Source organism: Spermophilus citellus, assembly GCF_964194105.1.
Source record: "Spermophilus citellus genome assembly, chromosome: 4".
Taxonomy (NCBI): domain Eukaryota; kingdom Metazoa; phylum Chordata; class Mammalia; order Rodentia; family Sciuridae; genus Spermophilus; species Spermophilus citellus.
In genome coordinates this window covers 70,027,293-70,043,859 of record NC_138185.1, presented here as the reverse complement: position 1 = coordinate 70,043,859, position 16,567 = coordinate 70,027,293, and the positions used below count along the sequence as shown (strand labels likewise).

Sequence of the window (16,567 nt, the reverse complement as noted above, 5' to 3'; positions counted from 1 at the left end):
GAAATATTTCATCTGTCATCTTTCACATACTGCTCTCTATGCTTCCTTTAGTAGGCAGCCTTCATTAAGAACTGGCCTTACTGGTTTTTTTTCACCCTATCCTAGAGGTCACCGTGACCTGCCAATTCAAAGAACATATTTCAAGAAAGCCTTACTTTTGCCTCTGTGGAATTTTAATACTGCATCTTAAAAATTCTCTTTCCTTGGCTTCCCTCATGTTTCTTGTTGTGGAAGGTTCTTCTACTTCACCTTTGGTACCTTTGCAGATTTTTATTTAACTTTAGCCACAATTTTTTTTTTAAAGAGAGAGAGAGAATTTTAATATTTATTTTTTTAGTTTTCGGCGGACACAACATCTTTGTTTGTATGTGGTGCTGAGGATCGAACCCAGGCCGCACGCATGGCAGGCGAGCGCACCACCGCTTGAGCCACGTCCCCAGCCCTAGCCACAATTCTTCAGGATAATATCTTCTAAGCCTCTTATTTCATGCCCAGACTCACTAGCGTGAATTTTAAATCCATAAATTCATTTACATACTGGACAGCCCATTGAATGCCCTCTCAGTTACCACAAATTCATTGTCAAATCTAATGTAGCTATCTTTCTCCACCCACGTATTCCTGTTCTAGTAAAAAATTCATCCAGTAACTCCCAAAACCAAAGACATTAAATCATCTTAGTTGTTCCTTTTTCTTTATCTCCCACATCATATTGGTCACCTTATGATAAGGATGAGCTGTACAAATGAAGACCTGGTGGTAGTTCTTTTGGAGAAAAGTGGTATAAGCTTTGATTAATCATATATTTCAGCAGTAAGGATACTAACTCAAAAGAACCTGATATATATTCATTAATGTAAACAAGATTTTAGCAGAAATGTATACCATCAATTTGAATTTCATTGGTGTTATTATTTAATATATAAAATATATCTTGGTTTTATAGTGGGTCATTATAATGATACTATAGCATAAGGAGCTTATACCTATTGTTATATTTGGAATATTTTAAAACATTAATGGTAAAATTTATGACAGATGGAGCTTCACAGGATTTATTCCCTTTTAAAAATGGCTAATCAAGGTATAACAATTTAAGAGACCTCAGCAAACTAAAATGAATTATTGACAGTGAGGGATATCCAGAGATTTGATTGTTCAGTCAGAAAAGAAGAGGTATAAGGGATGTGGTAGTGATCTTCAAATAGTTGAAAGACTCCTATGTGAAAAAAAGAAATACTAAGTGGGGGTAGCAAAAAGAGCATATACTTTGGTATCAGAGAGGCATAGATCAAATTAAACTCTGCCACTCACTAATTACAACCTTGGGCAAAGTTTCTTACTCTCTATTAGCCTCAGTTACCCCTTCTCTAATATAGAGATAGTATTACCTACCCTAGGTTGTTTGGAAAACTTAGTTAAACTCAAAAGAATTAACTTAGTTAAAGTTACTAATGTATAACTGAAGTTAAACAAATAGTTTGGTCCTTTTCTTCTGTGGTAGATGTTAGATGGGTAGAACTCTTATAGAGTCAAAGGATAGAAATTCAGAGGAACCCATTTAAGTTAGCTTATCTTACCAAAGAGCAATTAAGAAAGTTTTAGCATTATTGAGAATTTTTGTATCAATAATCAGCACAATAATCCTATGCTATAGATATTTTACTCTTTTTAAAGAAGGAAAAACCCTGAAGTTTAAAGAGATTTTATTTATCTTCCCCAAGCTTGTCCAATTATAGTAATTGATCAACTGGAAACTATCTCCAAAGCCTATAAACTCTTAAAGTACATTGTGTGTTTTATCTCTGGTAATGAAGGTTTAAGCATCGCTAATTCAACAGCTATTTGTTGTGTACACATACACACAGATATATACATGCCTTCAGGTGATATAAATTGTTAAGGAGGAAAATATTTGGGGAATAAGGAATGCTAGCAGGAGTAGGGAATATAGAGAGGATGTTTCTATCTTATAGAATATTCAGGGAAAGCTTCTCTAATAAGATGGCATTTGAATAGAGACGGTTAGAACACTAAATCCTGAGTGAAGCTTCTTTTATATTTTGTTCTATTGCTTCTTTTCTACCTGCAATTTTGAAGTCTTTAATGAAAAGTTAAATGCTAGCATCTTCTGAGACATAAGATTTAAAATAACTTCCAGTGTTGTTATTTTAGAGAGGATGAGAAAATTAAAATGTGTTAATCTAGGGCTGGGGTTGTAGCTCAGCGGTAGAGTGCTCGCCTAGCATATGTGAGGTGCTGGGTTCAGTTCTCAACACCACATAAAAATAAGTAAATAAAATAAAGGTAATGTGTCCAACTAAAAATAAAAAATAAAAATTAAAAAAAAATACTTTAAAAATCTTTTTAAAAAATTGTGTTTGTTAATCTTTCTGACCACCTAACTTGCTCAGAGTTAGAGTGAATTAGTGGAAAGAGCCGCACTGAAATTCATTACTCTCTGAATTTACCTCCAGGAAGCGAGGAAATAAGGAACATACACTAACCATTTTGACAATTAGATAGAAATTCTAAAATAATTTGGAAAATTAAAAAGTTCATACAAGAAAAGCCAGACTTGGAACAAAGTTTTTGTTCATTGTAAGTTTTTTCTTAAAATTTTTAAAATTGTGGTAAAATATATATAACATAAAATTTACCATCTTCTAAAATATTTATTCTTTTAGTTGTACACAATACCTTTATTTTATTTATTTTTTTATGTGCTGAGGATTGAACCCAGGGCCTTGCACATGCTAGGCGAGCGCTCTACCGCTGAGCCACAATCCCAGCCCCAAAATTTACCATCTTAATAACAATTCCTAAGTGTACAATTAGTAATATATCACATGTAAATGTATATTTGCATTGTTTGGTAACCATTACAACCATCCATCTCTGAACTGTTTTCATCTTGGGAAACTGAAACTTTGTGCTTATTAAACTCTCCATTTTCCACCTTCTAGTTCCCAGCAACTACCTTCTGTCTCTTAATGAATGTGACAACTCTAGGTACCTCATATAAGTGGAACTATGTAATATATATACTTTTGTGACTGGCTTATTTCACTTAGCGTAATGCCCTCAGGATTTCTTTGTAGTGTCTGTCAGAATTTCCTTTCTTTTTTTTAAGACCAAATAATATTCCATGATATATATAATGGAACATTGTGATATTACCAATATTTTATGACTGTCCAAATTCATGGAATAGGACAAAAGAGAAAGTGATGAAAAGATGCAATAAAGACTGAAGTCAGAGTTCACAACTGTGCCCAGGCATGGCCTTAAATGAGGCAATTGAGTAGGATTGAGAACAAGAGAAAATAAGAAAGGGTTCAGAAATGCCTGAGAGTGATTAAATGATTGAGTAATCAATTGTAAGATGATCAAGAAGGATTAGCTGAACCTACTACCTTTATGTGACAAAATAGGCATGCTTATAATTTTCTTTTATGTCTAAAATTACTCAAATTTTGGAGGCGTGAATTTCATCCCTGAGACAAACCAAAAGTGCTGTCTTGTCTGGACATTTTTGTTCCAAGAACCAAGTCTTACCCTCCATTTGAAGGGTAAGTTGTGGAAATATTACAGTTAGTTCATTGTGCTGCTGCTTATTTAATTGACAATTATATTGAACCATTAATTAACAGCTTCTTAATCAAAGTACTCAGTATTGTTCATGCCTCTATCTGTGGCATGTATTTGTATTACCTTGCTACTTTTTACTTTCCATTATTGTTTGTTTTTCAAGCTTATCAGGAATGTATGTCCATCAAAGTGTTTTTATTTTGATTTATGTTAATTTTTGGATTAAAACTTTGAAAGGCAATAGAACTATCCTTAATTTGTATCCTTAAAAAGAGAAACATTACAAGGGGATGCATTTAACAGGGTTCTAAATCCTTAGAATGTCATTAAGACAGCTGTAGATTAAATTTTTGAGGTGTTTGATGGCATTATCATACTTGTGCTTTAATTCAGTAATTTTTGCCTTTTGTCTAATATCAATCTAGGGCACATGTCCCTCTTTTTGGATTGTTACACCAATCCTAAATTTGAACCTATACAGAGTATTTCTTCCTTTTAGTCTTCTGCTGTTTCTTTCCTCTTCCAAGGTCTCGTTAGCCTTTTGTATTATGCCTTATGCTTGACCAAAGCCCTTGTTTATGGTATTTTCCTCACATTTGTGCTCCTCAAAATGAAGAAAAATAGGATGAGAACAATGACTCTGTTAAATAAGAAAGGTCAGAGTAACAAGTATATAAACATCCCAAATAACAAGCAGAATCAGTGTTACAGAAAATAAGTTGGGGAAATAAAAGCTAGATTTTGAGGAATATAGCTAGAAAACAAAAGAAGAGGTGAGAGTCAAAAAGGAGAGAAATGATAATAATACCCCAAGTATATTTCAGAGTCAGCTTGCCAAAAACATGAACTAAAAAGACAGGGCAGTTAGTTCACAATTATCAGAAATATAATAAAAGAAAAATTTCCAGACCTTCAAAGAGAGACTAAGGTTGGAAAAGATAATACTTAACAAATTTTATATTCTAAGTAATACTTTTGTTAAAATCTTAAACTTAAGAATTTTGTATGTTTCCAATTAAGAATTGAGGCAAACACTGTTAACTTTTTTGAGATTCACAGTGAACTTTTGGGATTTTTTGATTGGATTTGAATTATATGCGTGGATTATTTGAGAATTATTGCTGTCTTATAACATTAAGGGTTTTAATCCATGAATATGGTCTGCTTCTCCATATATTTAGGCCTTCCTACATGTTATAAAATTGTTTTACAATTTTCTATACATCTATTTTTATATGTATTCTTTAGGTACATTATACTTTTGTTGGTGTTATGAATGTTTTTATGTTTTGTTGCTATTATTTAAAATACACATAAAAGAGCAGATGAACTAGACATAGTATTTCTGAACAAAAAGAATAAGATGATAGAATTTGTCCTACAAGATATCAAAACATAGAATTGTTCAAGTAGTTGTAATTAGTGGTAAATTAAAATAGCATTTGGTTCAGAAAGAGATGTATTAACTAGTAGAACAGAAAATGAAGTCAGAATCTAATGCCCAGGTATGTAGAATCCATGATAGGTGCCCAAGGGTAACATTACAGGGGTGCTGTTTTTAAATAATATTGGCATGATTTCCACATGGGTTTAATATCCATGAATTAATTACTCATAGTATTTATATAAAATTAGGTCCCTATTTCAAAATGTATACAAAAATTATATCTAGGGGCTGGGGTTGTGGCTCAGTGGTAGAGCACTTCCTAGCACATGTGAGGCACTGGGTTCAATCCTAAGCACCACATAAAAATAAATAAATAAAGGTATTTTGTCCATCTACATCTAAAAATTATTTTAAAATATCATTTCTACATGTATATGAAAGTTCTTAGAACATGTAAGGTACATCATTATGTTCTGAGAGTAGGGAAGAATTTCATGGCAATAACACGGAAAAGATTTGCCATGAAAGTATTTTGCATACTTTAAAATCAGTGCTTCTGTTCAGTTATAAAAAATCTATAATGAAAATATAAGCTATAGACTCAGAAAGGATGCCTGCTACACATGGAATCAATAAAGCTTTGGTATACACAATGAGTCAATTAGAAAGAGACATGAATAGCCATTTCATAGAATAAATACATAATGCCTATAAATATATAAAAAGGTGCTCAACTTTATTAAAAATCAGGGAAATGCAAATTAAGATCACTATGAGATTGTCAAAAATCAAAATGCTTTGTTTTACAGTGTATGTTGACGAGGATATATATTAGGAGGCAGTCTTTTACACCACTGAAAGAATATATATTGTTCCACCCACTTTGGAAAACAGTTTAAATTTATGTTGTGAACTTGAATTTTGTGTGCTTTCTAACTTAACATCTCTATTTCTAGTTGTACATCCTAGAAAAACTTAACACATGTACTAGAAGATGCATACAGAAGTGTTCAGACCAGCATGATTCGTAATGTCAAAATAACATGGAAACAACCCAAGTCCTGGGATGGAGGATGAAAAATTAAATTGGAGTACGTTGACATAAAAGAATATTATACAGCATAAAAAAATGAATGATCTATGGCTATGTATTAGTTGCCTTTAATGTAGTTAAGCTAACATTGCAATGTTCATTGTCAAAAGATAAGACAACATTTACCTGTTCTTTAAAAAATATATATATTTATTACTCTTTACTAGACACTGTTCTGACAGCTAGGGATTGAAGACAATGGAAAATTTTTTTGTTCTTAAGAAACTTACCTGTTAGTTTAGGGGAAATGTTTAAATAAGCAAGCAAACAAAGTTATGTGTAATTTAGTGCAGCCATGAGAGCAGTGGGAAAAGATGAGACAAGGTAATAGGGTAATATATGATTGATCAAGGAAGGCCTTTCTAAAAACTTGACATTTCAGCAGAGTTCAGTGGTCTATGGGAGGAAGTCAACCACAACAATATGAGGGAAATGTGGGAATGAGCTTGATGTGTTCAAGGGAAAACAAGAAGACGACTGGGCTGGGGCTCAGCGGTAGAGCGCTCGGTTAGCACATGTGAGGCCCTGGGTTCGATCCTCAGCACCACATAAAAATAAATAAAATAAAGGTATTGTGTCCAGCTACAATTAAAAAAATAAATATAAAAAAAAAGACGAGTGATGCTAATATGGAGTCATTAGGGGAAATGGGGCACAAGATAAGTTCAGGAAGGCAGATAAAAGCCATATTAGGTAGGGTCTTGTTGTTTTAGTAATGAGTTTAGTTAGTTTGTTTTAGTTGTAGGTGGACACAATACCTTTATTTTATTTATTTATATGTAATGCTGAGGCTTGAACCCAGGGCCTCACACATGCTAGGTGAGCGCTCTACCACTGAGCCACAACCCTAGCCCAAGTTTAGTGTTTTTAATGTATGCTATAGAAAGCCTTTAAAGAATTAGGCATAGGTGAATGGCATGATTAGATTTATGTTTAGGGACTGAAGAATTGGTTATTGGGAGTAAAGTTGGGGATGGGGCAGGGGTTGATGCAAAGGGCTCAGGAGACTTTTGTAGAAGTTTAGGCATTAGTTGATAGAGTAGAAGAGGACAGAGTTGTGGGAGAGGGAGCCAGCAGTAGATAAGGAGATAAATTAGTTGAGTGATATATTTGGGGATAATAATTAAAAAGACTCAGTGATTGATGAGATATGTCAGTGAGGAAAAATCAGTACTGATTTCCATGTTTTTCCAGATAGGAACAACTAAACATATAGTGATGCCATTACTCATGTAGTAATTCCAAAAGATAAGTAGATTAGGCCACAGGATTTTGTTTGTTTTAGAACTCTTAAATTTGAGATGCTCTTGAGATACCCCTATCTATGTGCATCTGAAGCTCAGAAGGGTCAGAAGTTTGGGGATAAAAATATGAGACTTGTTAACATACAGATGGCATTTAAAACCATGGACTTATATGAGATCACCAAGGGAGTAAGTGTAGAGGAGAGGAGCTATGAAAGGAGGCCCCTAAGAGGTAGATCGTGAGCTGGGAAATAAAAATGTGTGTGTGTGTGTGTGTGTGTCTGTCTGTGTGTCTTGTGTGTCTGTCTGTCTGTCTAGAAACTCTTTAAGAAAATGTTTCAGTGGACATACAATACAATGGGGAAATATATGTGCAATGGAAATTAGAGGTATCAGGTTAATATATTGCAGATGAATAGTAAAAAGGTAACCCTGTAGAGAAATTTTTAAATGATACGAACAGGCAGTTCACTGAAGGGCATATCCAGATGGCCAATAAACCTATGAAAAGATGCTTAACCTGGCTATTAATCAGGGAAATGCAAATTTAAAAGAGCAGTCACACCTAATGCTTCCAACATTGGAATCGAGGTCATTCATACCTTGGTAGAAATGTGAATTATTTCAGCCTTTTTTGAAAGCAGCCTGGTAGTATCTATTAAAATGAAAAATACCCCTAATCTGTGATTCAGTGGTCTTACTCCTAGCAATCTATCTTATGGAAATTAAAGCACCAGTGCATAAAAATATAAGTGTGTTTACTGCAACCTTTTTTTAAGGGCAAAAACACCGTAAACAAGGTAAATGCCAAGCCCTCAGGGAAAGATTAAATTATATTTTATCCAATCATTGGATTATTATGCAGCCATTAAAAACAAATTAATTAGATCTATGCCAGTTGCTTTCAAGGACTTTTCATGATGCGGAGAGTTTTATAAAATGTGTATTTTTGTGTGAGAGAGTAGTGGACTCTGGTCCCCCTGCCCCTCCAAAATAAAACTGTCTTGTGTATAAAACATTTGGTTGTGATTATGTTTGGAGAAAAAAGCATACTTGATTATGAATAGTGATTACCCGAGGTGAGCAATCCTTGGGGGAAAATAAGGAAGTGAGCCTCCACTTCTCAATTACCAAACATGTCTTTAAAAAGAAAAAGGATCTCCATGGTAATAAAACAGCTGTAATATATATCTCATTATGTAAAAGTCTGTGCATTTGTGTATGCAATGTGAAAAGACTGTCACTAAAATGATAATATTAAAGTAAAATTAATTTTCAAAAATAAAATGCTAAATTGGGATGCACTTGTTACCATTTTTTTCTCCTTTCAATGCTGGTTCAGTTGGAGAATCTTGATTGAAGAAATTTATTTCACAGATAGAATAATATAATTTAAAAATAAATGTACAGGATTATCATCTTATGCTCCTCATTCACTTGTATTTCCGTGTTCCCTTTGCTGGCTTAGCTTTCAACCTTTAACCGACAGTTTGGGGTATAAATTAAACAATATGAGACTAAAAATAAAAAACTGTTAACAGCTTTATGGTCAAATCCACAAGCAGTTAGCAGTGCTCAGTTGAGTGATAAATCCATAACAATATTTGAATAATGAATACATCTACGTGATATCTACTATTGCCACACATATTTTGCTCAGTACACATAGAGATTCACAAACTATTACATTTTAGAGAGAACATGTTTAACTTATTGCATTTATTGATTTTTTAAAATTGAAATGAAAATGAACATGATAACTGTCATTAATAGTGCAAACTTCTCAGAGCATCTTGGGGACATGTGGGCTTGCTAACATTTACAAAATGTTAGGTCTAGCCTAGCTGATTTTCTTTTAAGTCTTTTGTCTCTTAAGTCTTTCTCCCTATAATTTAGAGAGAAAAAGCTGTGACTTCTTTCTTTCCTCATTTTACTCCTTTGTACCTTTGTTTTGTCTCTTCTCTGTTCAAACCCATTACGTGACATTAGCTTTCTCCTGTCTCCTTGGAGACACTCTACCACTGAGCTACATCCCCAGCCCCAGGAAAGTCCTTACTTGACTAATCACTGTATGAGCTGATGTTGATTCTGTTTGGACTTAGCAACTGTTTAGAGCCGGTTCTTTTGCTCATTAATTCTTTTTGTAGTTTCTTCAAAACTACTCCAGGTTAATTATAGTATTATCTTTGTAATATTACTTGTTATAGTATTATTTTAATACATATTTAGTATATTTATAATAACAAATTACTTCAAAACTTAGTGGCTTAAAATAACACACACTTATTAAATTGACTGTGGTTCTGGAATCATGCAACCTGGATCCTTTGCCTCTGGATCTGTATAGTAGCACAACCATTTTAAGGCTTGATAAGAGGATGGGTCCACCTTCAAGCTTACTTAAGTAGTTGTTGGAAGGATTTAGTTCTTCATTGATTGTTGACTTCATTTCTTCATGAGCTGTTAGCCAGAGCCTGTCCTAGGTTCCTTTCCTCATGGAGCAAAGAGCAACTCAAAATATGGCAGCTCACCTCCTTAGAGTAAACAAGCAAGAGTCAGCAGATAGAAGTTATGGTCTTTTGAAACCTAACCTTAGAAATGACATCCAGAGCCAGGTGTGGTGGTACACATCTGTGATCCCAGTGGCTCGAGAGGCTGTGGCAAGAGCATCAAGAGTTAAAAACCAGCCTAAGTAACTTAGTGAAACCATCACTAAGTCTCAAAATAAAATATAAAAAGGGCTGTGGTTGGGACTCAGTGGTTAAGCACTTCTGGTCTCAATCCCCAGTACCAAAAAAGAAAAGTGACATCCAATCAACTTTTTCTATGTTCCATTTATTAAGAGTAAGTAACTAGGTCCAACCCACACTTCGAGGGAATTTTACACAAAGCTATGAATGCTAGAAATGGAGAATCATTTTAGAAATAGCCTCCCACACCCCCACAAACAACATTCTTAGGATTATCTCATCTTCACTTTTCTTGATACAGGCAAATGCATTTCTCTTCTTAGTGGTCACTTATTAACCCCCCCTCTTCCCTGGACATCTCATGGTACATTTTCAGCTCTTTTCTGCTGCAGTTGCCACAGCTCTAGATGGTCCTCTTGGACTTAAAACAACCCCACAGACTCTAGTTAATGCTCCATGAAGGCTCAGATTCTTTACAAGAAACTGGAAGTACAAACCATACTGAGGGCAGTCAACATCCATTTCACTCTGCTATCAGAGCACCTAACCAGAAAATCCTATACTCTTTCTCAAGATTTCTCAGGGTTGAGTAAAACACTAGTCTTGTGACTTCAAAGTTCTAGAAGACGTATCTTAAACTCTCCAAAGTGAAGTTTCTTTCAGTAAGTTGAGGACCTTAGGGAATGGAGGTTGAGACCCATAGCATATCAAAAATCCTCTTGATAATTCCCAACTCTTTTGCCCTCTCAAACCTGTTTGTTATGCTAGAGCTCATTTAATAGGGTTTTAACTGAAGTATTTTCAGGTTGGCCTGGGATTACCTCTTTGGGGAGCATATTATCTATAATTTGGGTCTTCAGCTAAAATTGACACTGGAGTAGTTCTGTATTAACATCCTGTCTCATCTGCTGCTTGCATTCTTCCTATTCTTTATTTGAGGGGATTTGCCCCGGGCACTTTCCTAAAGTCACTGTAAGAAGAAAAGTGATTACTAACTAATTTTTTAAACCAAAGAGTGCAACCTAACAAAGTAAAGATTAATAAAGAATGGAAAGCCTCTTGCCTGTAATCCCAGTGGCTGAGGAGGATGAGGCAGGAGGATTGAGAGTTCGAAAACCAGCCTCAGCAACAGTGAGGTTAAGCAACTCAGTGAGACCCTGTCTTTAAATAAAATACGAAATAAGAATGAAGATGTGGCTCAGTGGTTGAGTGCCCCTGAGTTTAATCCCTGATACTCTCACGCCAAAAAAAAAAAAAAAAAAAAGAATGGAAAAGGGAAGAGCAGAACAAAGGATCATATTTAAATATCTTGATCTTCATTTTGTGTAAATATTGTTTTTAATATTTTTATTTTTAAGTGTATATGGACACAATACAATGTCTTTATTTTTTTTATGTGGTGCTGAGGATCGAAGCCAGGTCCTACCCGTGCTAGGCGAGCACTCTACCGCTGAGCTATCATCCCAGCCCCATAAATATTGTTTTAATAGTATTTTTGAAATACTTAAAGTGCTTCTAGAATTTTAGATGAAGCATTTAAGTTATAATTTGTAGCAAAACTGTACACATGAAGAGAGAAAACAGGCAGTAAAAAGCCAGATATTTTAAATGGTTTTCATTTGAATAAACTTCAACATAATGTTTATAAGACACTGACATAGAAGAGAAAGCAAAAAATAACCTCAAATTGAAAAGATCTGTTCATCAGATTTGAATAAAACAAATACTGAGGTGGCAGTCTTTATGTAAACGTGTTGTATTTTTTTTGTCTTTTTAATATTTTTTTTTATTTTAGTTGTAGTTGGTCATAATGCCTTTATTTTATTTTTAAGTGGTGCTGAGGATCGAACCCAGGGCCTCACGTGTGCTAGGCGAGCGCTCTACAACTGAGCCACAACCCCAACCCATCGTGTTGTATTTTTAATGTAAAAAATAAATAGATGTGCATAAGTGTTATGAACTTGATTCACAAGTGTCAGAAATTAGCTTTACATAATCCTTTTGCTTTAATTTTTTTGGTGGGGGAGGAGGCAGGGGTTGCAAGATCTGAATAAAGCAATAAATTCTCTCATTAAAATGTACTATGTAAATCTTGCATGTAACTAGGCAGATTTCACTGGAGGAGGGCCAGCTAGGAATCCCTACTGGGGAGATGGGAAAGTAATGGTTAAAGCTCTGTAAACAAAAGTTTCCTAGAAATTCAAACCAGATTTAGAATTGGATACTTTCAACAAACTCTCTTTGTAAAAGGTGGGGGGAAGTGCTTTTTCTCCCCCACAACCCACTTTTTTTTTTTTTTACATACATGACAATAGTGGAATGCATTACACTCATTATTACCCATTTACAGCACAATTTTTTGTAACTCTGTATATAAAGTGTGTTCACGCCAAATTATCCCATTACACATGTACTCTCTTTTTTTGCATTACAATTCTTAATACACATATATACCACAATTTATCATATCTCTGTTTGTATATTTAAAAATTGCTCTTTGAATCCAGTGAGACCAGATCTCATTGATTTGGTCTTTAGAGGACATGACTATTTAAAGAAAAAGTCCTCAGCAAACATAGGCAACAGGGTATAACAAATTAGTCGTTCTTTAATATGAATCCCTTTCTGCAAATTCTTGTTTGTGTCATACTTTTTCTGGGTTATGCCCTATGTATCTGTTTTTTTATTAGTTTACCTTTTTTAAAAATTACATTTTTAATTTCAGAAGAAAATATGATTTTTAACACCACCACTCCTATGCCACAGAGATAACTGGTGTTCAGTGAATCCCATTCCTATTATTTTTTTATGCTTATATGAACCCATACCATTTTATGGAATTACCATTTTTCAGTTTTAAGTTTGTCCTTTTCACTTGTCCTTGCTCTATCATTAACTTTCCAAGTCAGTAGATCTTGACTATGTGGTATGTAATAGTATACACCATAATTTAGTTAACCATTCCTACACTGATGGCCCTTTAGTTATTTCTTCTTATCTTTTTTGTTTACTTCACATACTCTTTTTTTTAAATATTTTTTTAGTTGTTGGTGGACCCTTATTTATTTATATGTGGTGCTGACAATCGAACCCTGGGCCTCACACATGCTAGGCAAGCGCTCTACCACTGAGCCACAACCCCAGCCCTCTTATTTTCACAAAATATTTTGTTTCCTAGAAGTAGAATTGTTAGGCCATGTGGTATGTTTTAAATTTTATAACATAAACAGTCATATCAACTTCTTAAGTATTTGTAGCAACTTATATTACTAGTAATTGTCTATGTAAGCATCCATTTTCTATACCTAGTATTAGGCACATTTCTAGTTTAAGAAAATAATTCACCAAAACCACAAAATTAATACTAGGGGGAAGATATGGGAGAATTTTTTGGTAATTGTCACAACACACGACTAAACCAGTCAGGGTCACTCCAGGTGACCTGGGCTGGTACAAAATAATCACACAGAGACAAAGAAATATCTTTTTCTTTGGGTTCTGTGATGGCTCCTCTGACCCAGCTCCCACAGAGGAGGCAAAGCAGTCAAGAAAGAGAGCATGCCTTGAACCTGGGTTTTACTGGGGGAGGGTGTTCTGTGGAATATTCTATCCCAAAAAAGGGCAAAGGGATAGGATTACAAAGGAACAGGGGAGTGTAACTCAACTCCACTGGGTGACACCTACTTCTGGATCAGCCTACTCCTGGAGTCACACCTTGTTATCTGAGTTTGGGTAACATCCAAGTTACTGGGACCTGGCACTACCATGCTAGACTAAATGCAATAATTATTCAGAACCAGTGTATCAGGACTTAAAGATGTCTGCATCCAGGGCAGCTCCCAACAGGTAATCTTGAAATAGAAAGGGCCTTTTAAACAAGGTACAAACCCATAAGCCACAAAGGAAAAAAAAAATAGTAGCTTTTACTACTTAAAAATAATTTCTGCTAGCTAAAATAAATATAATAGGGCTGGAGCTGGGGCTCAGCGGCAGAGTGCTTGCAAAGCACATGCGGAGCCCTGGGTTTGATCCTCAGCAACACATAAAAATAAATAAATAAAATAAAGGTATTCTGTCCAACTACAACTAAAAAACATTTTAAATAAATATAACAAATAAGACATGATAAATTTTGAAAAACATTTGTAACATAATAGAAGAGGGGCTAGTGTATATTTTATGTAAATATATATACATAGAGAGCACTCAACATAGGCTATATGATGTTTTAGTCAATAACTGGCCACATACACGATGATGGTCCCGTGTGATTATAAGGGAGCTGAAAAAGTCCTGTCCCCTAGTGATACTATGGCATAATGCATTATGTATTTGTGGTGATGCTGGTGTAAAAAAACCTATGGAGCTGCCAGTTGTATAAAAGTATAGCACATAGTATTAGGTATAGTAAATAATATTTGATAACAGTATTACTGGTTTATGTGTTATAATTTTATCATTAGAGTCTATTCTTATAAAAAGAAGTATACTGTTAAGAGTATGCTGTGTTACACCAACAGCAGTCTCCTACATTTCATGTTTAGCCTATTTCTTGATTGTATCATTTTTCTCTCATGCTTGATTTAATCTATTGTTTTATTTATAATGGCCCTAGAAGCATTAGGTTGTAACACACACACACACACACACACACACACACACACACCTTACAGGGTAGGCATGTAATAGACTGTACCATCTAGATTTAAGTATCTTCCAGGAAACTGGAATAAAGATGAACTTACCTAAAGATGCTTTTTTCAGAACATCTCTCATTACGAAATGCTTAGGTGTGTGTGTGTGTGTGTGTGTGTGTGTGTGTGTACACATACATGCATATGTACATATATAGTCATCCCTTTGTGTCCATGGGTTCTGCATCCTCCGGTTTAAGCAAAAATATTCAGAAAAATAATTGCATCTGTACTGAATATGTAAACTTTTTTCCTTGTTATTCTCCAAACAATACAGTATAAGAGCTATTGTATTAGGTATCATAAGTAACCTAGAGATGATTTAAAGTATGTAGAAAGGATGTATTTGGGTTATATGCAAATGCTAAATCATTTTTGTAAAGGACATGAACATCCACAGATTTTGGTAACAAAAGTGAAATCCTAGAACCAACCCCCCCATGGGTACCAAGGGACAACTGTATATATAAATAAGTAAAATGACCTTTTACAGATCAGTAACAAAATGTCAACAGAAATACCCAGAAAACTGGGCACTGGATATAAAGATGTAGCCATATAACATACTAATGGAAGACTGTAAATCATCTGGCCTATTTCCTACATAAAGTCTACAAGGAGTTAAAAGCACTGAGTTCTGAGTATATCATGACCTCTCAAAATTATAATCTTTTAAAGATAAAGATATCAGTGTTTTTCAAGATCTTAGCAAATGAAAAAATGTCTTTATGAATTTTCTCTCAATTAATAGATGGTAGTTTTTGTACACTGAAGATAACTAGGAACTGATATTCCAGACATTTTTGCAAAATGCCATGTTGGAAGGTGTTTCCATAGCATCATATTTGCAATTCTTTCAAAAGTGTTCTTTTCAAATATTAAATTGATATTTAAACTAAACATACTTTAAAAAATATTCTTTCCCCTTTCTTTTGCACACATTTTATTTTTTCCATTGTATGCTTTTCCCTAACCCAGAATAGCTAAAGCAATCCTTAGCAAGAAGAGTGAAGCAGGGGGCATCACTATACCAGACCTTAAACTGTACTCCAGAGCAATAGTAACAAAAACAGCATGATATTGGCACCAAACTAGGCTTGTAGACCAATGGTACAGAATAGAGGACACAGAGACTAACCCATATAATTACAGTTATATTAGATAAAGGCGCCAAAAACATACATTGAAGAAAAGATAGCCTCTTCAACAAATGGTGCTGGGAAAACTGGAAGTCCATATGCAACAAAATGAAAATAAACCCCTATCTCTCTATAGTATGCTTTTCCCCCTTCTGCTCTTACACTGTTTGTTGACATATGTGCAGACTTGTTTTTATCTGAGTTCATTTTTATAAAAAGATTACAAGTTTGCTGCCCTCCCTCACCCATTTGCCACACCTCATAAACTTTTATAGCCAAACTGTTTATTAATTATTTTAACACAGAAAATCAAATTCTAATTTTATACTAATATTTGACATTAATGGATTCAAAACTTTTCCTTCTTTTGCTTATGAAAAAATCCTTTAAAACTTAGCCAGCTCTGGCAAATTTTAATATTTCATTGCATTATACAGTTATTATAGTCCAAACCAAATAAATTTCTCTTTCTACAAACCTATAATTTTCAGTGTTCATCTGAGTTTTGTCCTTCATTATCCTCTTTTACATTTTGGAAAAACCCAGATACTTTAAAGACAAAACTAATCTTTTCTCACTAATAAAACACCTGGCATATGGAGTACTTTATGCCACCATTGTTTTTAATTTTGTCTTAATCTCCGTATTAATTATTGCTTTACCAAAATAGCTTTCATTTCACAAAGACTTTAATAGTTGAGAAATTTTTGTCATATAATAATAATGTCT

At 34.3% G+C, this 16,567-nt stretch overlaps 1 protein-coding gene across 2 annotated transcripts in view; it reads left to right on the top strand.

Moving 5' to 3' along the window:
• The window catches only part of HDGFL3 (HDGF like 3), a 65,051-nt gene that overhangs the window by 11,370 nt on the left and 37,114 nt on the right, over nt 1–16,567 (top strand). The gene's annotated exons all lie outside the window — the stretch shown is intronic.